Here is a 27,431-nt window from a genome sequence, read left to right as displayed (position 1 = left end):
GAAAGGATGGCACCAAAGAGAAGTGCTGCCTCTTCCACCAAAGTCACCGAAGCGGGTGGAAATAAGGTGAAGCAAGAGCCTGACACATCAAAGGATGCCTTTTCCTCTGCCATAGAGGCTCTGAATGTTGCAGGGCCACACCTTAAGTGCAAAAGTAAGGCTGATGAGCAATGCTTGCTGTCAGAACAGCATTCAGGAGAGGGGAGTTGGACATCATGTCATATCAAGGCACAAAGTAGACAATTTCTTGGGCTGCCTGTACCACCTATCAGACAAATGTATTGGGTACTATTTCAACTCAAATGTCCTCCTGTGGAGACATTATTTTACATTTTAGTAATTTAGAAGATGTTTCCATCCACATACAGTGAATTCGGAAAGTATTGACTTTTTCCACATTTGTTACGTTACAACCTTATTCTAAAAGGAATTCAATATTTTTTTCGCCTAATCAATCTACATACAAGACACAATAATGATGATGTAACGGCTTTCTTCCGTCGAAGGAGAGGAGGACCAAAATGCAGCGTGGTTAGAGTTCATGTTTTTTAATAAGAAAACTAAACATGAACACAAATACAAAATAACAAATGTGGCAAAACCGAAACAGTCCTATCTGGTGTAGAGAACACAAAGACAGGAAACAACCACCCACAAAACCCAACACAAAACAGGCTACCTAAATATGGTTCCCAATCAGAGACAATGACTAACACCTGCCTCTGATTGAGAACCATATCAGGCCAAACATAGAAATAGACAAACAACATAGAATGCCCACCCAGCTCACATCCTGACCAACACTAAAACAAGGAAAACACACAAGAACTATGGTCAGAACGTCACAGTACCACCCCCAAGGTGCGGACTCCGACCGCACAACCTAAACCTATAGGGGAGGGTCTGGGTGGGCATCTGTCCGCGGTGGCGGCTCTGGCGCTGGACGTGGACCCCACTCTATCATTGTCTTAGTCCACCTCCTTAGCGTCCTTTGAGGAGCGAGCCTCGCCGCCGACCTAGGCCTAGGAACCCTAACAAAGGGCCCCACTGGACTGAGGGGCCCCACTGGACTGAGGGGCAGCTCAGGACTGAGGGGTAGCTCAGGACTGAGGGGTAGCTCAGGACTGAAGGGTAGCTCAGGACTGGGCGATAGCTCAGGCTGGTTGACGGCTCTGGCAGCTTCTGGCTGACTGACGGCTCTGGCAGCTCCTGACTGACTGACGGCTCTGGCGGATCCTGGCTGAATGGCGTCTCTGGCGGATCCTGGCTGACTGGCGGCTCTGGCGGATCCTGGCTGACTGGCGGCTCTGGCGGATCCTGGCAGACTGGCGGCTCTGGCGGATCCTGGCGGCTCTGGCTGCTCCTTGCAGACTGGCGGGAGACTCTGGCGGCTCTGGAAAGGCGGGAGACTCTGGCGGGAGACTCTGGCGGCTCTGGACAGGAGGGAGACTCTGGCGGCTCTGGACAGGCGGGAGACTCTGGCGGCTCTGGACAGGCGGGAGACTCTGGCGGCTCTGGACAGGCGGGAGACTGGCGGCTCTGGACAGGCGGGAGAGTCTGGCGGCTCTGGACAGGCGGGAGACTCTGGCGGCTCTGGACAGGCGGGAGACTCTGGCGGCTCTGGACAGGCGGGAGACTCTAGCGGCTCTGGACAGGCGGGAGACTCTAGCGGCTCTGGACAGGCGGGAGACTCTAGCGGCCCTGGACAGGCGGGAGACTCTAGCGGCCCTGGACAGGCGGGAGACTCTAGCGGCCCTGGACAGGCGGGAGACTCTAGCGGCTCTGGACAGGCGGGAGACTCTAGCGGCTCTGGACAGGCGGGATACTCTAGCAGCTCTGGACAGGCGGGAGACTCTAGCAGCTCTGGACAGGCGAGGCGCACTGTAGGCCTGGTGCGTGGTGCCGGCACTGATGGTACTGGGCCGAGGACACGCACCTCAGGGCGAGTGCGGGGAGGAGAAACAGGGAGTACTGGGCTCTGGACACGCACAGGAAGCCTGGTGCGGGGGGCTGCCACCGGAGGGCTGGTGCGTGTAGGTGGCACTGGATAAACCGGACCGTGCAGGCGCACTGGAGCTCTTGAGCACTGTGCCTGCCCAACCTTACCTGGTTGAAGGCCCTGCCAGTGGCTGACTGGCGGCTCTGGCGGATCCTGGCAGACTGGCGGCTCTGGCGGATCCTGGCGGCTCTGGCTGCTCCTTGCAGACTGGCGGGAGACTCTGGCGGCTCTGGAAAGGCGGGAGACTCTGGCGGGAGACTCTGGCGGCTCTGGACAGGAGGGAGACTCTGGCGGCTCTGGACAGGCGGGAGACTCTGGCGGCTCTGGACAGGCGGGAGACTCTGGCGGCTCTGGACAGGCGGGAGACTCTGGCGGCTCTGGACAGGCGGGAGACTCTGGCGGCTCTGGACAGGCGGGAGACTCTGGCGGCTCTGGACAGGCGGGAGACTCTGGCGGCTCTGGACAGGCGGGAGACTCTAGCGGCTCTGGACAGGCGGGAGACTCTAGCGGCTCTGGACAGGCGGGAGACTCTAGCGGCCCTGGACAGGCGGGAGACTCTAGCGGCCCTGGACAGGCGGGAGACTCTAGCGGCCCTGGACAGGCGGGAGACTCTAGCGGCTCTGGACAGGCGGGAGACTCTAGCGGCTCTGGACATGCGGGAGACTCTAGCGGCTCTGGACAGGCGGGATACTCTAGCAGCTCTGGACAGGCGGGAGACTCTAGCAGCTCTGGACAGGCGAGGCGCACTGTAGGCCTGGTGCGTGGTGCCGGCACTGATGGTACTGGGCCGAGGACACGCACCTCAGGGCGAGTGCGGGGAGGAGAAACAGGGAGTACTGGGCTCTGGACACGCACAGGAAGCCTGGTGCGGGGGGCTGCCACCGGAGGGCTGGTGCGTGTAGGTGGCACTGGATAAACCGGACCGTGCAGGCGCACTGGAGCTCTTGAGCACTGTGCCTGCCCAACCTTACCTGGTTGAAGGCCCTGCCAGTGCGGCGAGGTGGAATAGCCCGCACTGGGCTATGCAGGCGAACCGGGGACACCATGCATAAGGCTGGTGCCATGCCCACTCTAGCCCGGCCGATAGGAGGAGCTGATATGTTCCGCACCGGGCTATGCAACCGCACTGGGAACACCGTGCGCTCCACAGCATAACACGGTGCCTGCCCGGTCTCTCTCGCCCTCCGGTAAGCACAGGAAGTTGGCGCAGGTCCCCTACCTGGCTTCGCCACATTTCCTGTGTGCCCAGGGTCCTTTACCGTCCAACTCGTCCTCCCATGTCCATTCCTCCTTGTGCTGCTACTGCTGCCGCTGCCTGTCACCACGCCGCTTGGTCCTGTTGTGGGTGGTTCTGTAACGGGTTTCTTCCGTCGAAGGAGAGGACCAAAATGCAGCGTGGTTAGAGTTCATGTTTTTTAATAAGAAAATAATATCACATTTACATACAGTACCAGTCAAAAGTTTGGACATGTCTACTCATTCAAGGGATTTTCTTTATTTTTACTATTTTCTACATTGTAAAATAATAGTGAAGGCATCAAAACTATGAAATTACACATTTGGAATCATGTAGTAACCGAAAAAGTGTTAAACAAATCAGAATATATTTTTGTTTTAGATATTTCAAAGTAGCCACCCTTTGCCTTGATGACAGCTTTGCACACTCTTGGCATTCTCTCAACCAGCTTCATGAGGTAGTCACCTGGAATGCATTTCAATTAACAGGTGTGTCTTGTTAAAAGTTAATATGTGGAATTTCTTTCCTTTTCAATGCGTTTGAGCCAATCAGTTGTGTTGTAACAATATAGGGGTGGTATGCAGAAGTTAGCCCGATTTGGTTAAAGACCAAGTCCATAATATGGCAAGAACAGCTCAAATAAGCAAAGAGAAACAACAGTCCATTATTACTTTAAGACATGAAGGTCAGTCAATATGGAACATTTCAAGAACTTTGAAAGTTCAAGTGCAGTCGCAAAATACATCAAGCGCTATGATGAAACTGGCTCTAAATGTGGACCGCCACAGGAATGGAAGACCCAGTTACCTCTGCTGCGGAGGATCATTTCATCTGGAGTTTCCAGCCTCAGAATTTGCGGCCCAAATAAATGCTTCACAGAGTTCAAGTAAAAAGGCTGGGCCTAATAGAGTGCATGAGGTCATAAGTTTTGTTTTGATTCCTATGCTGACGATGTAACAATATTTGCTGGTCTGTGGCGTGTTTATGAAATTGCTTATTCCAGTTACTAATAAGCATGCACCCATTAAGAAAATGACTGTAGAAACTGTTAAATCCCCTTGGATTGATGAGGACTTGACAAATGTGTATGGTTGAGATGTTGAGGCAAAAAAAAGGAAAATAAGTGTGGCTGCACAACCGATTGGCAAACTTACTGCAAATTGAGAAATCATGTGACTAAACTGAATAAAAATAATAAACTATTCTATGAAACAAAGATAAATTACATAAAGAATGATAATTAAAAAGCTTTGGACCACCTTAAATGAAATTTTGGGCTCCATTATTCATTGAATCAGATGGCTCATTCATATCAAAAACCCACTGATATAGCCAACTACTTTAATTATTTTTTCATCAAACTTAGCCATTACATTCCAGCAACAAACACCAACACTACACATCCAAGTATAATTGACCAAATTATGAAAAACCAGCATTGTAATTTTGAATTCCGTAAATTGAGTATGGAAGAGGTGAAAAAAGTATTGTTGTCTATCAACAATGCCAAGCCACCGGGGTCCGACAACTTGGATGGAAAGATTTGGAGGATAATAGCAGATGATATTGCCACTTCTACTTGCCATATCTTCAATCTAAGCCTAATAGAAAGTGTGTACCCTCAGGCTGAGAGGGAAGCTAAAGTCATTCTGCTATTTAAGAATATCAAGCCCCCTTTACTGGCTCAAATAACCGACCAATCAGCCTGTTACTAACCCTTAGTAAACTTTTGGAAAAATTGTGTTTGACCAGATACAATTACATTTTACGGTAAATAAATTGACAACATACTTTCAGCACGCTCATGGGGAAGGACATTCAACAAACACAGCACTTACACAAATGACTGATGGTTGGCTGAGAGAAATTTATGATTAAACGATTGTGTGGACTGTTTTGTTAGACTTCAGTGCGGCTTCTGACATTATCAATCATAGTCTGCTGTTGGAAAAATGTATGTGTTATGGCTTTACACCTCCTGCTATATTGTGGATAAAGAGTTACCTGTCTAACAGAACACAGAGGGTGTTCTTTAATGGAAACCTCTCTAGCATAATCCAAGTAGAATCAGGAATTCCCCAGGGCATCTGTCTGGGCCCTTTACCTTTTTCAATCTTTACTAACGACATGCCACTGGCTTTGAGTAAAGCCATGACTCAACACTATACACGTCAGCTACTACAGCTACCACCCAGAATGGGTGGCATCAACATGTTTCAAAAACTAAAAGCACTGTATTTTGGACAAATCATTCACTAAACCCTAAACCTCATCTAAATCTTGTAGTGAATAATGCGGAAATAGAGCAAGTTGAGGTGACTATACCGCTTGGAGTAACCCTGGATTGTAAACTGTCATGATCAAAACATGTTGATACAACAGTAGTTAAGATGGGGAGAAGTCTGTCCATAATAATGCGCTGCTCTGCCTTCTTAACAACACTATCAACAAGGCAGGTCCTGCAGGCCTTAGTTTTGTCGCACCTGGACAACTGTTCAGTCGTGTGGTAGCTGCCACAAAGAGGGACTCAGGAAAATTACGATTGGCTTAGACTAGGGCAGCACGGTTGGCCCTTAACTTCACTAGGGTAGGGGGCAGCATTCAGAATTTTGGATGAAAAGCGTGCCCAAAGTAAACTGCCTGCTACTCAGGCCCAGAAGCAAGGATATGCATATAATTGGGAGATCTGGATGGAAGACACTCTAATGTTTCCAAAACTGTTAAATTAATGTCTGTGAGTATAACAGAACTGATATGGCAGGTGAAAACCTGAGGAAAATCCATCCACGAAGTACTATAATTTTGAAAGTCTGTTTTTCCATTGAAAGCCTATCCACCATACAAAGACTTAGGACCCAGTTCATGATCTCTATGGCTTCCTCTACATGTGGCCAGTCTTTAGACATTGTTTCAGGCTTTTACGCTGAAAAATTAGGGAGATACAGCACTTTCAGTGAGAGGACAGTGGAAATTTCCAGACATGAGTCCAGCACACGATCGGGAGAGCGCCTTTCCTGTTTCTCCTTTTCTATTGATGAAGCTTTTGTCCGGTTGAAATATGATTGATTATTTATGACAAAAACAACTTGAGGAGTGATTTTAAACATCGTTTGACATGTTTCTATGAACTTTTATGGTACTTTATTGATTTTTCGTCTGTCTGTTGTGACCGTGCTTTGTTCCAATGGATTGCTGAACAAAACGCACCATCAAAACAGAGGTTTTTGGACATAAAGAGGGACATTATTGAACAAAACAAACATTTATTGTGTAGCATGGAATCTTCGGAGTGCAACCATATGAAGATCATCAAAGGTAAGTGATACATTTTATCGCTATTTCTGATTTTTGTTACTCTTCTTGGCTGCTAACTGTTTGTAATGATTTGTCTGCTGGGTGCTGTTCTCAGATAATCGTATGGTTTGCTTTCGCCGTAAAGCCTTTTAAAAATCTGACACAGTGGTTGGATTAACAAGAATTTTATCTTTAAGCTGGTGTATAACATTTGTATATTTTATGTATGTTTATTATGATAATTTCTGTTTTGTTGAGTTTCACACTCTGCAATTTCACCGGATGTTGTTTGAGACAGTGGATTATTGAACAAAACGCGCTAACAAAATGGAGGATTTTGGATATAAACATGGACTTTATCGAACAAAACAAACATTTATTGAGTAAATGGGAGTCTTGTGTGTGCAAACATTTGAAGATCATCAAAGGTAAGTGATTAATTTTATCACTATTTCTGACTTGTGTAACTCCTCTACTTGGCTTGTTACTGTTTGTAATGATTTGTCTGCTGGGTGCTGTTCTCAGATAATCACATAATCGCATGGCCAACATCACTGGTTGTTGGCCAGGTGGGAGCGTCCCACACCCCCTAGTGAGGTTAAATGTACATGGAGTGCTAACATTAATAATATGCATGTCAATCTCATGTCTCAAAGTGGAGGAGAGATTGACTTCATCACTACTTGTTTTTGTAATAAGTGTTGACAAGCTGAATGCACCGAGCGGTCTGTTTAAACTGCTGGCACATAGCTCGGACAGCCATGCATACTCCACAAGACAGGCCACCAGAGGTCTCTTCACAAGTCCAGAACAGACTATGGGAAGTGCACAGTACTACATAGAGCCATGACTACATGGAACTCTATTCCACATCAGGTATCTGAAGCAAGAAGTAGAATCTGATTTTTTTTTAAATACACCTTATGGAACAGCGGGTACTGTGAAGAGACACACACACGCAGGTAGAAACACATGCATACACACACACGCTAGCACACGCACTTTACACATACGTACATTATAATATTGTTGTATGGTGGTATTATACATGTTGTATTGTAGATATGTAGTGGTGTAATAATGTTATATGATGTACTGTTTTATCTTTTGCTTTATGTGTGATGTAAGTCTCATTTGGACCCCAGGAATAATTTATGCTGTCTTGGCAACAGCTAATGGGGATCCCAAATAAATACAAATAAAACACTTTGCTCCATTGTAATGCTGTAAGTGAGGTCACTTACATCTCCTGGACTGTATATGCTGCATACAGTTATAGAGGTTTCAAAAGACCAATGTACTGCTGTGTGTGTTACTCATTCATATGTAGCAGATTCTGAGAAACTGTCACTAGCTATAGGCATTTGACTTAATGATTTGTTTGATCAGCCTTGCAGTCACATCAGTAGGACAGACTGTGCAGTGCAGTAGATGAATGGGTAGTCAGGTAGCCTAGCAATTAAGAGCGCCGGGCTGTAACCGTAAGGCTGCTGGTTTGTATCCCGGAGCCGTCCAGGTGAAAAATCTTACGACGTGCATCACTTAATCCTAATCGCTCCTGTAAGTTGCTCTTGATATAGGGGTGTCTAATAAAATCTAATGTGCCAACATGACCTAAATCATGTTCCTCCCCAACAGGTGTATGAAGATAATGACTGTATGCTGAATCAGACCAACATTGAAAATAACAGCAATAAGTTTTATGTCATTCAAGTGTTGAATACAGGTGCCTGTTACTACTGCTGGACCAAATGGGGGAGAGTGGTAAGCTTCATTTCAGACAAAGACAAGATGGTAGTTTGCTACACATTCCTGTGTCAACTTTAGTGAATCTACATTTTTGTTGATTACTTTAATTAATATACTAAACTATTCATCGGTTGAGCATCTAGGATTGAAGCACAAAATCCTTTCTCCTCACCTACAGGGGGAAATAGGCCAGTCAAAACTATCAGTCCCCTATGTCAGCCCAGACAAAGCCATCAAAGAATTTGAGAAGAAGTTCACAGACAAGACGAAGAACAGCTGGAAGGAGCGGGACAACTTTGTGTCTCGCCCGGGGAAGTACACCCTGATAAAGGTGGATGGAGGCCAGGATGCAGAGGTCAAGGTAACAGTGGTGTGCTAGGGACTAAGTGCTGCTAAGGACTCTGATAGAGAGTCAGACTGCTTCTTTGACTCTCACTCATTATTGCTTCGCTGTGTCAATTATAGCATGCTCTCGTCTGGCTTTTGCAGGTGGACAATGTTGATGGGAAGATTGTCAAGGGGCCCCAAAACATTCTGCCTTGCACCCTGAATAACCCCACACAGAAGCTCATCCATCTCATTTTTAGCAACGACATGTTCAAGAAGGCCATGGAGTGCATGGACCTGGGTGGGTGTCAATCTTAGTCCAACACACCACCATTAACGCTACAGCACTGAAACAATCTTCTGTTCCTCAGTCATTATGCCTGGGTGGGGTCTGTCTATGTACAAATGTTCTATTAAGTAACATACCTGTTTGACTGGACTGCTTGTTGTATTGCATTCTACCCTCAGTGGAATTATATACAGTACTTGGCTGTTCAACTGAAGTCTCTGTGATCAAAGAGGTATCCTAAATCATTAACTAGAGTCATTTAAGTAGAGGGTAAAGCCTGGCGATCTGGAGATAAATGTCTAATCCATCTAAAACCCAGTCTGCCTGATCAATAATGTATATGGCGCCTGACTGTAAAATTGATTGATTTGGACCGAAGCTTATTCAGCTGTATTGTGAGTTCCCCAACAACCACATTGACCAATGTAGAGGAAAGCAGTCAACATAGAGCTATAAAAAAACGTGTCTAACATATGAACTCAGACAGAGCGGTAATATGTGTACAATCATCATCTCTTCCCTGGTTCTTCCCACCAGACATAAAGAACATACCCTTGGGGAAGCTGAGCAAGCTGCAGATCACCAAGGGCTTTAAAGTGCTGGAGGAGATTGAGCGAGCTATGAACACCAGCCAGACCAGCAGGGCCAAACTGGAGGAGCTCTCCTCCAAGTTCTTCACCATCATCCCACACATCTTTGGACGCAAAAGGCCCCCGGTCATCGACAGCTCTGAGATCATAGAGAAGAAGAAGGAGATGCTTCTGGTGAGATCTACTTAATCAACTTGTACTTTGTGGAATGACATTGATATTGGTCAGTACTATTTAGGGCCAAAAGTTTTTTTATAGCCTACAAAGACACAGAGTTTTGGTAATAGGTTAAACTCCTGGCCATAATAATGAGTCGTTTTTTTCCAGGCCTGGTCCCATCTCTCCCTCCTTCTGCTGTTCCCTGCAGGTGCTGGCTGATATAGAGATAGCCCAAGACCTGAAGTCTGAGACGGAGAAGACCCAGGAGCTGATGAAGGTAGAGAAAATACCTCATTCACTGGACCAGAACTATCTGTCTCTCAACTGCAAACTCTGTCTACTAGAAAGAGAAACACAGGAATTCAAGGTACTGTGGCCTCTAATGGAAGTTTAATTTTATACAAACACGGCTGTATTGTTGTAGATGTAAAAATCATAGTCATACAAATCTTTAGTGATACTGATTGTAAGACGGAAACGGAGAAGATGGCTGACGTTTTACGTGCTCCTAACCGTTTTTTTGTGTGCATTATTTATTTACTTATGTTGTACATAATGTTGGTGCTACTGTCTCTTATGACCGAGAATAACTTCTGGACATCAGAACAGTCCGACGAGCCCGACGTGAACGACATACTGTTTTCCCAGGAACAGGCCCAAATCCCACCATTTGCTTGAAGAGACAACAGCGAAAAAGAGGACAGAGGTCGGGCTGCCTTCTGAGAATTTGTAGGCGATCGAATAAACCCCCTGCCTTCTGTTCTACTAGCTAACGTGCAATCATTGGAAAATAAAATCGATGACCTACGAGGAAGATTAATCTACCAATGGGACATTAAAAAGTGCAATATCTTATGTTTGGGTGGCGGACTATTCAAATATGTAAACAACACGATATATAAGGAAGTCTCGAGGTTTTGCTCGCTTGAGGTGGAAACTCATGATAAGCTGTAGACCACACTATCTATGCAGAGAGTTTTCATCTGTATTTTTTGTAGCTGTCTACATACCACCACAGACCGATGCTGGCACTGAGACCGCACTCAATGAGCTGTATTCCGCCATAAGCAAACAGGAAAACGCTCATGCAGAGGCGGCACTCCTAGTGGCAGGGGACATTAATGCAGGGAAACTTAACTCTGTTTTTTCAAATTTCTATCAGTATGTTAAATGTGCAACCAGAGAGAAAAAAAACTCTAGACCACCTTTACTCCACACACAGAGACGAGTACAAAGCTCTCCCTCGCCCTCCATTTGGCAAATCTGACCATAATTCTATCTTCCTGCTTACAAGCAAAAATTACAGCAGGAAGCACCAGTGACTCGGTCAATAAAAAAGTGGTCAGATGAAGCAGATGCTAAGCTACAGGACTGTTTTGCTAGCACAGACTGGAATATGTTCCGGGATTCTTCCTATGGCATTGAGGGGTACACCACATCAGTCATTGGCTTCATCAATAAGTGCATCGATGACATCGTCCCAACATATTCCAGTACATTCCCCAACCAGAGGCCATGGATTACGGGCAACATCCACACTGCCGCTTTCAAGGAGCGTGACTCTAACCCGGAAGCTTATAAGAAATCCCACTATGTCTTCCAACGTACCATCAAACAGGCAAAGCGTCAATTCAAGACTAAGAGGTTCTACAACTGCACCATCGAGAGCATCCTGACTGGTTGCATCACTACCTGGTATGGCAACTGCTCAGTCTCTGACCGCAAGGCACAACAGAGGGTAGTGCGTATGGCCCAGTAAATCACTGGGGCCAAGCTTCCTGCCATCTAGGACCTCTATACCAGGCGGTGTCAGAGGAAGGCCCTAAAAATACTTATTTTCCACCATAATTTGCAAATAAATTCATTAAAAATCCTACAATGTGATTTTCTGGATTTTTTTCCTTCTCATTTTGTCTGTCATAGTTGAAGTGTACCTATGATGAAAATTACAGGCCTCTCTCATATTTTAAAGTGGAAGAACTTGCACAATTGGTGGCTGACTAAATACTTTTTTACCCCACTGTAAATGCATTATAGGGGACTATTTACTGAGACAAAATGATATACAATATTCTTCTCTGTATTCGAAAGTAAATGTTGAGCTTCCATTGTATTTTCGTTCTTGTCTAATTTAAAGGTAATTGAGAAATACCTGAAGGCCACTGCACATAGCCACAGCCAGCCAAAGATTATAGATGTCTGGGAGGTAGAGAGTGAGACTGAGGTGAGTAACACATGACACTACTTCAGCAAAATAATGTTAGCATGTAATACAGAATGAATTTGTATTGATTCATTACTTATTTGTTGTGAGCTTGATTGATGTAATGAAGTTGAGAATCTATTTTTTGGGGCGCTTAAATGTACACACAGGTTCCTCTATTATAGTGCGTTAGGTCAAGGATTCTGCTCTCCTATCTGCATATCTGTGTGTGGGCATTGTTTTCGGCAGGCGGAGTGGTTCAGGGAGAATGACAACCTGGAGAACCGGCGTCTGCTGTGGCACGGCACCAACTTGGCAATGGTTGCGGTCATCTTGAACGGTGGCCTATATAGTCACTTCATGCCCCAGTCAGGGGGCTGCGCAGGCAGGGGCATCTACTTTGCCTCGGAGATCAGCAACTCTGCTAATTACGGTGAGGTTCTACCCCTGCGTTACAGGGCATTTGGAAAGTATTCAGACCCCTTGACTTTCTTCACATTTTGTTATGTTACAGCCTTATTCTAAGCAAAAACTGTTTATTTATTTATTTTTGCAACGTATAAAAAAAAAACCTGAAATAATACATTAACATAAGTATTCAGACCCTTTACTCAATACTTGTTGAAGCACCTTTTGCAGCTATTATAGCCTCGCATCTTCTTGGGTATGACCCTACAAGCTTGGCACAACTTTATTTGGAGAGTTTCTCCCATTCTTCTCTGCAGATCCTGTCAAGCTCCGTCTGGTTGGGTGGGAAGCGTCGCTGCACAGCTATTTTCAGGTCTCTCCAGAGAGACACTCAAGGACATTCTAAGACCTGTCCCGAAGCCAATCCTGTGTTTTCTTGGCTGTGTGTTTCCATTGCTCATGCTTGAGATGATTCTATAACTTCATTGGAGTCCACCTGTGGTAAATTCAATTGATTGGACATGATTTGGAAAGGCACACACCTGTCTATATAAGGTCCCACAGTTGACAGTGCATGTCAGACCAAAACCAAGCCATGAGGTCGAAGGAATTGTCTGTAGAGCTCCAAGACAGGATTGTGTCAAGGCACAGATCTGTGGAATTGTACCCAAAACATTTCTGCAGCACTGAAGATCCCCAAGAACACAGTGGCCTCCCTCATTCTTAAATGAAAGAAGTTTGGAGAGCTGGCTAAGATCTGACCGCCCGGCCAAACTGAGCAATCGGGGAACAAGGGCCTTGGTCAGGGAGGTGACCAAGAACCCGATGGTCACTCTACCAGAGCTTCAGAGTTCCTCTGTGATGATGGGAGAACCTTCCAGAAGGACAACCATCTCTGCAGCACTCCACCAATCAGGCCTTTATGGTAGAGTGGCCAGACAGAAGCCACTCCTCAGTGAAAGGCACATGACAGCCCACTTGGAGTTTGTCAAAAGGCAAGATATGATAAACAAGAATCTCTGGTCTGATGAAACCAAGATTGAACACTTTGGCCTGAATGCAAAGCATCATGTCTGGAGTAAACCTGGCACCATCCCTACAATGAAGCATGGTTGTGGCAGCATCATGCTGTGGGGATGTTTTTCAGTGGCAGGGACTGGGAGACTAGTCAGGATTGAGGGAAAGATTAAAGGAGCAAAGCACAGAGATATCCTTGATGAAAACCTGCTCAGGACCTCAGACTGGGGCAAAGCTTGACCTTCCAACAGGACAACGACCCTAAGCACACAGCCAAGAATAAGCAGGAATGGCTTAATGACAAGTCTCTGAATGTCCCTGAGTGGCCCAGCCAGAGCCGATAGAACATCTCTGGAGAGACCTGAAAATAGCTGTGCAGCAACGCTCCCATACAACCTGACTGAGCTTGAGAGGATCTGCAGAGAAAAATGGTAGAAACTCCCCAAATACAAGTCTGCCAAGCTTGAAGCGTCATACAAACGAAGACTCAAGGCTGTAATCGCTGCCAAAGGTTTTTTAACAAAGTACTGAGTAAAGGGTCTGAATACTTATACGAATGTGATATTTTCTGTTTTTGCTTTGATATTATGGGTATTATGTGTAGATAAACGACGGGAATTTTTTATTTTTATATTTTTTAATGAGTCTAATGTGGGAAAAGTTAAGTGGTCTGAATACTTTCTGAATTCGCTATATATCTGAGAGATATTAGAAAGATCAGGAAATCATTTTTGGGGTGTGGCAGACCAGGGGGTTTGGTCAAGACATTTACACAGATCAGACATGGACAGAGAATGATTAGCTCGGTTTCAAGGGTGTTTATTAAATAATAAATCAAAAGAAAAGGATAGGTCTCCCCCATGAGACCCTCTCCGGGATACCGTATTCTGGGCTCCGTCTTGCTGTATCCTGTCGGGCACACCAACTCAACTCCCTTGTCTTAGCTCGGGCACCATCTCCAACTACGCAGAAGTCACCTTACTTCCCCCAGTCCTCCCTGTGTCCTGCCCTTCTGGCAGCTTTATGGTGCTTGTACAGCTGGTGAGCAATCAGCCCTTGATTACTCAACAACTCCCCAATCAGCCCCAATTAGTCCTGGGCGGAGAGCCCATCGAGACCTGGCTCGCCCAGCAGATGGAGCCATCGCCTCGTGATGTATACTCCTGTCACCAGGCCTCAATGAGTCTCACACTAGTGGCTGACCTGCTGTACGCCACAGGGGACACATATTTAACCCATTTTTTGGGAGGGGGACACATTTAGCTACTTCTATATATACTTTCATTAACTCTTACCTGGTAACTTCAGACGAGTCTTTACTCATTCCAGGGATTTTCTTTATTTTTACTATTTTCGACATTGTAGAATAATACTGAAGACATCAAAACTATGAAATAACACACATGGAATCATGTAGTAACCAAAAAAGTGTTAAACAAATCAAAATATATATATTTTATTTGAGATTCTTCAAAGTAGTCACCCTTTGCCTTGATGACAGCATTGCACACTCTTGGCATTATCACAACCAGCTTCATGAGGAATGCTTTTCCAACCGTATTGATTGAGTTCCCACATTTCCTGAGCACTTGTTGGCTGTTTTTCCTTCACTCATCCCAACCCACCTCAATGTGGTTGAGGTTGGGTGATTGTGGAGGCCAGGTCATCTGATGCAGCACTCCTTCTTGGTCAAATAGCCCTTACACAGCCTGGAGGTGTGTTTTGGGTCATTGTCCTGTTGAAAAACAAATGGGATTGCGTATCACTGCAGAATGCTTGTTAGGTTTGCCTTGAATTCTAAATAAATCACTGACAGTGTCATCAGCAAAGCACCCTCACACCATCACACCTCCTCCACCATGCTTCACGGTGGGAACCACACATGCAGAGATCATCTACTCTGCGTCTCACAAAGACACAGTGGTTGGTGCCAAAAATCTCAAAATTTGGACTCATCAAAGCAAAGGACAGATATCCTCCAGTCTAATGTCCGTTTCTCATGTTTCTTGGCCCAAGCTTGTCTCTTCTTATTATTGGTGTAGTAGTAGTGGTTTCTTTGCAGCAATTCGACAACCAAGGCCAGATTCACACAGTCTCCTCTGAACAGTTGATGTTGAGATGTGTCTGTTACTTCAACTATGGGAAGCATTTATTTGGGCCGAATCTGAGGAAGCAGTTAACTCTGAAGAACTTATCCTCTGCAGCAGAGGTAACCCTGGGTCATCCTTTCCTGTGGTGGTCGTCATGAGAGCCAGTTTCTTCATAGCGCTTGATGGATTTTCAAAGTTCTTGAAACCTTATGTAATGATTGACCTTCATGTCTTAAAGTAGTGATGGACTGATGTTTCACTTTACTTATTTGAGCTGTTCTTAACATAATATGGACTTGGTCTTTTACCAAATAGGGCTATCTTCTGTATACCACACCGACCTTGTTACAACACAACTGACTGGCTCAAACTCATTAACCTCTCTGCGCACCGAACCCGTTAGCGGGATTAAATTCGACAACATACGGTGATCGCTACATAAATAGTCATATTAAACATTCATGAAAATACAAGTGTCACATTGGTCGAAAGCCTAGAATCTTGCTAATCCAACTGCGTTGTCAGATTTTAAAAAGGATTTACTGCGAAAGAATACGATGCGATTATCTGAGAACAAAGCCCCATTAAAAAAATATATTTCAACACAGGCGTAACAACATCACAAACTGCAATCAAATAAATAGTTTACCTTTGCAAATCTTCGTCTGTTTGCAATCCCAATGCCCATGTTACACAATGAATGGTCTTTTGTTTGATAAAATCCATTTTTATAGCCTAACACGAAACATTTTGTGAAACGCTTGTGTCGTGAATTCCGTCTCATTCCATTTTCGTCGACACATTCGATGTCAATACCCACACAAAATGTGACTTTATCCAGTCATGTTTGATTTCATTGCAATCAACTGGTTTGTTTGTAACACAACCAAACGTGATGGGTAATTTCGCGGGATGTATTGACTGAAAGAAACCGATTTGAAGACCGATTTGTGCACCAATGATATGACCGCTGTTTCATTGATTGACTGTATTTTAACCCAATGACCACTGATCGTCTTGAAATCTAGCTGGGTAGATAGCCAATGACCTAAACGGCAATATGTAATGTTTGTGTTGGAAGACCATCCCATGTAGTAAACTCCGGCGTAAAGAGGGTCATTCGCCATTGAAGATTCATACCGGAAGGAGCCACGCATGTTACGCACAGCATTATTTTGGTAAAGCGCATCTTCAGCTGTTTATATATCAATCAGTATGGCGACTAAGTCAGGGAACGCTAAATCTAAGTCTAGATATACAGATGTACACACAATTTTAGAAGAAATGGATCTGGAAAGTGAGACAGAGATTGTTGGAGGACGATTCATTTAGCGATTCCCAAATGGAGGAATATTTTTTTAACGGAGAGGACATTGTTTTGGACTGGTAAGTTCTTCTCATGCTAATGCCGTTGTTTGAAATTAATATCAAATATTATTTGTGATTTTTAATTTTTTTAGTAGCAATATATATAAATGTAATGAAATGTGTAAAGTACACGTTGGCTATACATTGTGCGTGGGGGTATGTTTGTATGTACTGACCCAAATCCTATGTTTGTGTATTTACATATTGTGGATTAGAGGGTGCATGGCCGAGATACGTGTCTGCCACTCCATCCCACCCCACCCCCACACGAAATAGCCTATTTGAGGCTGTTGAGGGGAGGGCAGGCCCACAACAATGGCCAAAGTGAAATGGAGACAGTAGATCTAGCTGGTCTGTTGTAATATAATAAAGACAGTAGATCTAGCTGGTCTGCCATAATATAATAGAGACAGTAGATCTAGCTGAAATGTCATAATATAAAATAGACAGTAGATCTAGCTGGTCTGTCATAATATAAATGAGACAGTAGATCTAGCAGGTCTATAATAATATATTCAACCTTATGTTCCCTGTACTCTATATATATATATCTGTTTATTATACCTGTTGATACATATGTGAAACTATTCTAACTGAACATTTTCTTTCACAGTGACACTGACTCCGAATGGGAGCCCCCAGTGCCAAGGTGTCCATCCCCCACTGAAGCTGGTTCATCCAGCCGGACACCTGTTGTCTCAGCGCTACTGGGGCATGGACCGCAAAAAATGTCCCCATTCCAACTGCAATAAAGGACTACAACAAGAGCATGGGAGGTGTGGGCCTGTCAGATGCGCTGATAGGTTATTACAATGTTCTCCATAAGATTATGAAATGGTACAAGACTATCATTTCATCAACATTGCTGTGGTGAATGCATTCATCCTACACAAGGAAATGGCTAAGAGCTGTGGAAAGCCCCCCATCTTACAGCTAGCCTTCAGAGAGCTGCTCATCAATGAGCTTGCTGGCTACAGCACCACTACACCACGTTCTGGCCCCTCTACCTCTGTCCCTTCTGCTCCTGCCACAAGTGGTGTTCATCTGCCCAAATGTATTTCTGCAGGCATGGATGTGCCTCAGGGCCAAAAGGGCACAGCATGGAGGCGTCGCTGTGTTCTTTGCAAAATGAAGTCCCCCATCACCTGCACCACATGCTTGGTGACCCTCTGCTTTACAGCAGAAAGAGACTGCTATGGCACCTGGCAGCAGCAGCACAATATTGTGTAGAGGACTGAGGGTCTTCCAAATATGTTGTTCATTTTAAAGATGATGATACAACAATAAAAATAAAAAAATGTGTTTTTTTTTCAATTTATTATCTAAACCAGATATATTGTGTTATATTCTCCTACATTCAATTCACATTTACACAAACGTCAGAGTGTTTTCTTTAAAATGAAACCAAGAATATGCATATCCTTGGTACTGGGCCTGAGCTACAGGCAGTTAGATTTGGGTACAGTGCCTTGCGAAAGTATTCGGCCCCCTTGAACTTTGCGACCTTTTGCCACATTTCAGGCTTCAAACATAAAGATATAAAACTGTATTTTTTTGTGAAGAATCAACAACAAGTGGGACACAATCATGAAGTGGAACGACATTTATTGGATATTTCAAACTTTTTTAACAAATCAAAAACTGAAAAATTGGGCGTGCAAAATTATTCAGCCCCTTTACTTTCAGTGCAGCAAACTCTCTCCAGAGGTTCAGTGAGGATCTCTGAATGAGCCAATGTTGACCTAAATGACTAATGATGATAAATACAATCCACCTGTGTGTAATCAAGTCTCCGCATAAATGCACCTGCACTGTGATAGTCTCAGAGGTCCGTTAAAAGCGCAGAGAGCATCATGAAGAACAAGGAACACACCAGGCAGGTCCGAGATACTGTTGTGAAGAAGTTTAAAGCCGGATTTGGATACAAAAAGATTTCCCAAGCTTTAAACATCCCAAGGAGCACTGTGCAAGCGATAATATTGAAATGGAAGGAGTATCAGACCACTGCAAATCTACCAAGACCTGGCCGTCCCTCTAAACTTTCAGCTCACGTTATGTTTGGCGTAAAAGCAACACAGCTCATCACCCTGAACACGCCATCCCCACTGTCAAACATGGTGGTGGCAGCATCATGGTTTGGGCCTGCTTTTCTTCAGCAGGGACAGGGAAGATGGTTAAAATTGATGGGAAGATGGATGGAGCCAAATACAGGACCATTCTGGAAGAAAACCTGATGGAGTCTGCAAAAGACCTGAGACTGGGACGGAGATTTGTCTTCCAACAAGACAATGATCCAAAACATAAAGCAAAATCTACAATGGAATGGTTCAAAAATAAACATATCCAGGTGTTAGAATGGCCAAGTCAAAGTCCAGACCTGAATCCAATCGAGAATCTGTGGAAAGAACTGAAAACTGCTGTTCACAAATGCTCTCCATCCAACCTCACTGAGCTCGAGCTGTTTTGCAAGGAGGAATGGGAAAAAAATTCAGTCTCTCGATGTGCAAAACTGATAGAGACATACCCCAAGCGACTTACAGCTGTAATCTCAGCAAAAGGTGGCGCTACAAAGTATTAACTTAAGAGGGCTGAATAATTTTGCACGCCCAATTTTTCAGTTTTTGATTTGTTAAAAAAGTTTGAAATATCCAATAAATGTCGTTCCACTTCATGATTGTGTCCCACTTGTTGTTGATTCTTCACAAAAAAATACAGTTTTATATCTTTATGTTTGAAGCCTGAAATGTGGCAAAAGGTCGCAAAGTTCAAGGGGGCCGAATACTTTTGCAAGGCACTGTATGTCTTCAGGCGAAAATTGAAAAAAGTAGAGGGGTAGCTGTAAGAGGTTAAATTTATTTTTTAAACTTTTAACAAAGGCACACCTGTTAATTGAAATTAATTCCATGTGACTACCTCATGGCGCTGGTTAGGATAATGCCAATAGTGTGCAATGCTGTCATCAAGGCAAAGGTGGCTATTTTGAAGAATCTCAAATATAAAATATATTTTGATTTGTTTAACACTTTTTTGGTTACTACATGATTCCATATTTGTTGTTTCATAGTTTTGATGACTTCACTATTATTATTATTATTATTATGTAGATAGTAATAGTAAAAAAAACAAAAAAAACTGTAATGAGTTTTGACTGGTACTGTATGTGTTCATGAGAGGGGTCATATTAGTGTGTTGCCCAAACTGTTCAGATGCAACAGACTTAATTAGCAAATTGGCGGTAGAGACTTCAGACGAGTTCCTGGATGCTTATGGTGGTTGAGAGCCTTATCTTTCCATGGAGGGTTCATAATAGCTTTTGTCGGCCAAACCGTGGAGACGCTACAGACATTTTCGTGAGAAGACTGATTTTCGGGATGTCTACTGGTCTGACAAACACTGCAGTAGCTCTGCCACCTTTCACAACAGGTGGGGATGACCAACAACGGATGTCGGGGATTGAGACTAATTTGATTTCCGCAGGGGCACGGACATCTACTCTAGGCGGTTAAAAGGACCTCCCTTAAAGCCATGTCTCTGTGTCCTGTCTCTGTGTAGTGCATACATCTGAAGGTGATGTTTCTGAATGAGGTAGTGCTAGGGAAGGAGCACACCATCACGAAGGATGACAGCTCCCTGATGAAGGCCCCTGATGGCTACGACATTTACATTTACATTTAAGTCATTTAGCAGACGCTCTTATCCAGAGCGACTTACAAATTGGTGCATTCACCTTATGACATCCAGTGGAACAGCCACTTTACAATAGTGCATCTAAATCTTTTAAGGGGGGGGGGTGAGAAGGATTACTTTATCCTATCCTAGGTATTCCTTAAAGAGGTGGGGTTTCAGGTGTCTCCGGAAGGTGGTGATTGACTCCGCTGTCCTGGCGTCGTGAGGGAGTTTGTTCCACCATTGGGGGGCCAGAGCAGCGAACAGTTTTGACTGGGCTGAGCGGGAACTGTACTTCCTCAGTGGTAGGGAGGCGAGCAGGCCAGAGGTGGATGAACGCAGTGCCCTTGTTTGGGTGTAGGGCCTGATCAGAGCCTGGAGGTACTGAGGTGCCGTTCCCCTCACAGCTCCGTAGGCAAGCACCATGGTCTTGTAGCGGATGCGAGCTTCAACTGGAAGCCAGTGGAAAGAGCAGAGGAGCGGGGTGACGTGAGAGAACTTGGGAAGGTTGAACACCAGACGGGCTGCGGCGTTCTGGATGAGTTGTAGGGGTTTAATGGCACAGGCAGGTAGCCCAGCCAACAGCGAGTTGCAGTAATCCAGACGGGAGATGACAAGTGCCTGGATTAGGACCTGCGCCGCTTCCTGTGTGAGGCAGGGTCGTACTCTGCGGATGTTGTAGAGCATGAACCTACAGGAACGGGCCACCGCCTTGATGTTAGTTGAGAACGACAGGGTGTTGTCCAGGATCACGCCAAGGTTCTTAGCGCTCTGGGAGGAGGACACAATGGAGTTGTCAACCGTGATGGCGAGATCATGGAACGGGTAGTCCTTCCCCGGGAGGAAGAGCAGCTCCGTCTTGCCGAGGTTCAGCTTGAGGTGGTGATCCGTCATCCACACTGATATGTCTGCCAGACATGCAGGGATGCGATTCGCCACCTGGTCATCAGAAGGTGGAAAGGAGAAGATTAATTGTGTGTCGTCTGCATAGCAATGATAGGAGAGACCATGTGAGGTTATGACAGAGCCAAGTGACTTGGTGTATAGCGAGAATAGGAGAGGGCCTAGAACAGAGCCCTGGGGGACACCAGTGGTGAGAGCACGTGGTGAGGAGACAGATTCTCGCCACGCCACCTGGTAGGAGCGACCTGTCAGGTAGGACGCAATCCAAGCGTGGGCCGCGCCGGAGATGCCCAACTCGGAGAGGGTGGAGAGGAGGATCTGATGGTTCACAGTATCGAAGGCAGCCGATAGGTCTAGAAGGATGAGAGCAGAGGAGAGAGAGTTAGCTTTAGCAGTGCGGAGCGCCTCCGTGATACAGAGAAGAGCAGTCTCAGTTGAATGACTAGTCTTGAAGCCTGACTGATTTGGATCAAGAAGGTCATTCTGAGCGAGATAGCGGGAGAGCTGGCCAAGGACGGCACGTTCAAGAGTTTTGGAGAGAAAAGAAAGAAGGGATACTGGTCTGTAGTTGTTGACATCGGAGGGATCGAGTGTAGGTTTTTTCAGAAGGGGTGCAACTCTCGCTCTCTTGAAGACGGAAGGGACGTAGCCAGCGGTCAGGGATGAGTTGATGAGCGAGGTGAGGTAAGGGAGAAGGTCTCCGGAAATGGTCTGGAGAAGAGAGGAGGGGATAGGGTCAAGCGGGCAGGTTGTTGGGCGGCCGGCCGTCACAAGACGCGAGATTTCATCTGGAGAGAGAGGGGGAGAAAGAGGTCAGAGCACAGGGTAGGGCAGTGTGAGCAGAACCAGCGTTGTCGTTTGACTTAGCAAACGAGGATCGGATGTCGTCGACCTTCTTTTCAAAATGGTTGACGAAGTCATCTGCAGAGAGGGAGGGGGGGGGGGAGGGGGAGGAGGATTCAGGAGGGAGGAGAAGGTGGCAAAGAGCTTCCTAGGGTTAGAGGCAGATGCTTGGAATTTAGAGTGGTAGAAAGTGGCTTTAGCAGCAGAGACAGAAGAGGAAAATGTAGAGAGGAGAGAGTGAAAGGATGCCAGGTCCGCAGGGAGGCGAGTTTTCCTCCATTTCCGCTCGGCTGCCCGGAGATACTACAGTGGGAAGAGAGAAAGCGTGGTGGCTCGAGGACAGGTGGAACCAGGTACAGCACTACCACTCACAGCTCACTTCTGGTCTAATAGCAACTCACTCCCTTACCCTGATGACAAAATCCATTCACTGTTATTGTCTCAGCCATGGCCAGTCTGTCTCTATATACACCGTTTAAAAGTTTGGGGTCACTTAGAAATGTCCTTGTTTTTTAAAGAAAAGCACATTTTTTTGTCCATTTAAAATAACATCAAATTGATCAGAAATACAGTGTAGACATTGTTCATGTTCTAAATGACTTGTCCTCTTGCTCAGTTGTGCACTGGGGCCTTTCACTCTTTCTATTCTGGTTAGAGACAGTTTGTGCTGTTCTGTGAAGGGAGTATTACACAGCGTTGTACGAGATCTTCAGTTTCTTGGCAATTTCTCGCATGGAATAGCCTTCATTTCTCAGAACAAGAATAGACTGACGAGTTTCAGAAGAAGGTACTTGGTTTCTGGCCATTTTGAGCCTGTCATCAAATCCACAAATGTTGATGCTCCAGATACTCAACTAGTCTAAAGAAGGCCAGTTTTATTGCTTCTTTAATCAGATCAACAGTTTTCAGCTGTGCTAACATAATTGCAAAAGGATTTTCTAATGATCAATTAGCCTTTTAAAATGATAAACTTGGATTAGCTAACACCACGTGCCATTGGAAAACAGGAGTGATGATTGCTGATAATGGGCCTCTGTACGCCTATGTAGATATTTCATTAAAAATCAGATGTTTCAAGCTACAATAGTAATTTACAACATGAAGAATGTCTACACTGTATTTCTGATCAATTTGATGTCATTTAAATGGCCCAAAAAAATGATTTTCTTTCAAAAACAAGGACATTTCTAAGTGAGCCCAAACTTTTGAACGGTAGTGTATACTCTAATGAAGTGGTCACTGTATTTCTAAACATCTGGTAGATGGTCAGACGATATCCAGAAGAAGGCATCAGTATGGTTGTGTAGTCAACACTGTTGTATTGTTTCAGACCCGTCCAAGGACATCTTCCTGACACTGGATGGTAAGCAGGTGGCTGTGCCTCAGGGTAAACCCACCAAGCAGCCCCAGTACAAGGACAGCTACTTCTGCAACAGCGAGTACATGGTCTACAAGGGAAACCAGTGTCGCATCCGCTACCTGCTGGAGCTCAAGTTTTAACTGGAGAGAAGGAGAGAGGGAGGAGGCACCTATGCATTCTAGGAGATGGTATTATTCAAGTAATTAAGGTTTTTGTTATTAATAGACACCTCTGTCACTGTGTGCAATATCCAACCAAAGTTCCCTATAATATCATATATATACTCTGTTCCTTATCCTTTATAGTATCCTAACAGGCTTTGAGTGAACAGTCTTCCATGGTCTATTGCAGTGGTTCCCAAACTTTTTATTGTCCAGTACCCCTTCAAACATTTAACCTCCAGCTGCGTACCCCCTCTAGCAGCAGGGTCAGCACACTCTCAAATGTTGTTTTTTGCCATCATTGTAAGCCTGCCACACACACACTATACGATACATTTATTAAACATAAGAATGAGTGTGTTTTTGTCACAGCCCGGCTCGTGGGAAGTGACAAAGAGCTCTTATAGGACCAGGGCACAAATAATAATATAATTACAATAATCAATCATTTAGCTTTTTCTTTAGCCATCTTACTGTACATATAAAACGTTATTTGTTCATCAAATTGTGAATAACTCACCACAGGTTAATGAGAAGGGTGTGCTTGAAAGGATGCACATACATGTATATCTGCAATGTTGGGTTGTATTGGAGAGAGTCTCAGTCTTAAATCATTTTCCACACACAGTCTGTGCCTGTATTTAGTTTTCATGCTAGTGAGGGCCGAGAATCCACTCTCACATATGTATGTGGTTGCAAAGGGCATCACTGTCTTAACAGCGCGATTTTCCAAGACAGGATACTCTGAGCGCAGCCCTGCCAGAAATCTATCTGGCAGTGGCTTCTGATTAAATGTTCAGATATCGGTAAGTGGACTGAAGGCAGGGCATGAAAGGGATAACGAATCCAGTTGTTTGTGTCGTCCGTTTCTGGAAAGTACCTGCGTAAATGCGCACCCAGCTCGCTCAGATGCTTCACTAAATCACATTTGACATCCTTAGCTTGAGTTAATTGGCACACAAAAAATCATACAATGATGGAAATACCTGTGAGTTGTCCTTGTTAATGCAGACAGAGAAGACCTCCAGCTTCTTAATCATAGCCTCAATTTAGTCCCGCACATTGAATATAGTTGCGGAGAGTCCCTGTAATCCTAGATTCAAATTATTCAGGCGAGGAAAAACATCACCCAGGTAGGCCAGTCGTGTGAGAAACTCGTCATCATGCAATCGTTCAGACAAGTGACAATTATTGTCAGTAAAGAAAACTTTAAGCTCGTCTCTCATTTTTTTTAAACGTGTCAATACTTTGCCCCTTGATAACCAGTGCACTTCTGTATGTTGTAAAAGCGTTAGATGGTCGCTGACCATATCATTGCATAAACAGAAAAAATATGCGAGAGTTCAGGGGCCTTGCTTTAACAAAGCTAAACATTTTCATTGTAGTGTCCAAAACATCTTTCAAGCTGTCAGGCATTTCCTTGGGAGCAAGAGCCTCTCGGTGGATGCTGCAGTGTACCCAAGTGGCTTCAGGAGCAGCTGCTTGCACACGCATTACCACTCCACTATGTCTCCCTGTCATGGCATTACCACTCCACTATGTCTTCATGTCATGGCTTTACCACTCCACTATGTCTCCCTGTCATGGCATTACCACTCCACTATATCTCCCTGTAATGGCATTACCACTCCACTATGTCTCCCTGTCATGGCATTACCACTCCACTATGTCTCCCTGTCATGGCTTTACCACTCCACTATGTCTCCCTGTCATGGCATTACCACTCCACTATGTCTCCATGTCATGGCTTTACCACTCCACTATGTCTCCCTGTCATGGCATTACCACTCCACTATATCTCCCTGTAATGGCATTACCACTCCACTATGTCTCCCTGTCATGGCATTACCACTCCACTATGTCTCCATGTCATGGCTTTACCACTCCACTATGTCTCCCTGTCATGGCATTACCACTCCACTATATCTCCCTGTAATGGCATTACCACTCCACTATGTCTCCCTGTCATGGCATTACCACTCCACTATGTCTCCCTGTCATGGCTTTACCACTCCACTATGTCTCCCTGTCATGGCTTTACCACTCCACTATGTCTCCCTGTCATGGCATTACCACTCCACTATGTCTCCCTGTCATGGCATTACCACTCCACTATGTCTCCCTGTCATGGCATTACCACTCCACTATGTCTCCCTGTCATGGCTTTACCACTCCACTATGTCTCCCTGTCATGGCTTTACCACTCCACTATGTCTCCCTGTCATGGCATTACCACTCCACTATGTCTCCCTGTCATTGCATTACCACTCCACTATGTCTCCCTGTCATGGCATTACCACTCCACTATGTCTCCCTGTCATGGCTTTACCACTCCACTATGTCTCCCTGTCATGGCATTACCACTCCACTATGTCTCCCTGTCATGGCATTACCACTCCACTATGTCTCCCTGTCATGGCTTTACCACTCCACTATGTCTCCCTGTCATGGCATTACCACTCCACTATGTCTCCCTGTCATGGCTTTACCACTCCACTATGTCTCCCTGTCATGGCAATACCACTCCACTATGTCTCCCTGTCATGGCATTACCACTCCACTATGTCTCCCTGTCATGGCATTACCACTCCACTATGTCTCCCTGTCATGGCATTACCACTCCACTATGTCTCCCTGTCATGGCATTACCACTCCAGTATGTCTCCCTGTCATGGCTTTACCACTCCACTATGTCTCCCTGTCATGGCTTTACCACTCCACTATGTCTCCCTGTCATGGCATTACCACTCCACTATGTCTCCCTGTCATGGCATTACCACTCCACTATGTCTCCCTGTCATGGCTTTACCACTCCACTATGTCTCCCTGTCATGGCTTTACCACTCCACTATGTCTCCCTGTCATGGCATTACCACTCCACTATGTCTCCCTGTCATGGCTTTACCACTCCACTATGTCTCCCTGTCATGGCATTACCACTCCACTATGTCTCCCTGTCATGGCTTTACCACTCCACTATATCTCCCTGTCATGGCATTACCACTCCACTATGTCTCCCTGTCATGGCATTACCACTCCACTATGTCTCCCTGTCATGGCATTACCACTCCACTATGTCTCCCTGTCATGGCTTTACCACTCCACTATGTCTCCCTGTCATGGCATTACCACTCCACTATGTCTCCCTGTCATGGCTTTACCACTCCACTATGTCTCCCTGTCATGGCATTACCACTCCACTATGTCTCCCTGTCATGGCATTACCACTCCACTATGTCTCCCTGTCATGGCATTACCACTCCACTATGTCTCCCTGTCATGGCATTACCACTCTACTATATCTCCCTGTCATGGCATTACCACTCCACTATGTCTCCCTGTCATGGCATTACCACTCCACTATGTCTCCCTGTCATTGCATTACCACTCCACTATGTCTCCCTGTCATGGCATTACCACTCCACTATGTCTCCCTGTCATGGCTTTACCACTCCACTATGTCTCCCTGTCATGGCATTACCACTCCACTATGTCTCCCTGTCATGGCATTACCACTCCACTATGTCTCCCTGTCATGGCTTTACCACTCCACTATGTCTCCCTGTCATGGCATTACCACTCCACTATGTCTCCCTGTCATGGCTTTACCACTCCACTATGTCTCCCTGTCATGGCAATACCACTCCACTATGTCTCCCTGTCATGGCATTACCACTCCACTATGTCTCCCTGTCATGGCATTACCACTCCACTATGTCTCCCTGTCATGGCATTACCACTCCACTATGTCTCCCTGTCATGGCATTA

At 45.2% G+C, this 27,431-nt stretch overlaps 1 pseudogene; it reads left to right on the top strand.

The window, feature by feature from the left end:
* On the top strand, positions 1-25,672 carry LOC115142318 (protein mono-ADP-ribosyltransferase PARP3-like; annotated as a pseudogene).
* Positions 25,673-27,431: the final 1,759 nt, after the last annotated feature.

The sequence above is a fragment of the Oncorhynchus nerka genome, linkage group LG15 (genome assembly GCF_034236695.1).
Source record: "Oncorhynchus nerka isolate Pitt River linkage group LG15, Oner_Uvic_2.0, whole genome shotgun sequence".
Classification (NCBI taxonomy): Eukaryota; Metazoa; Chordata; class Actinopteri; order Salmoniformes; family Salmonidae; genus Oncorhynchus; species Oncorhynchus nerka.
The sequence above is the reverse complement of the archived record's forward strand: the minus strand, read 5'-3'. Positions and strand labels throughout refer to the sequence as shown.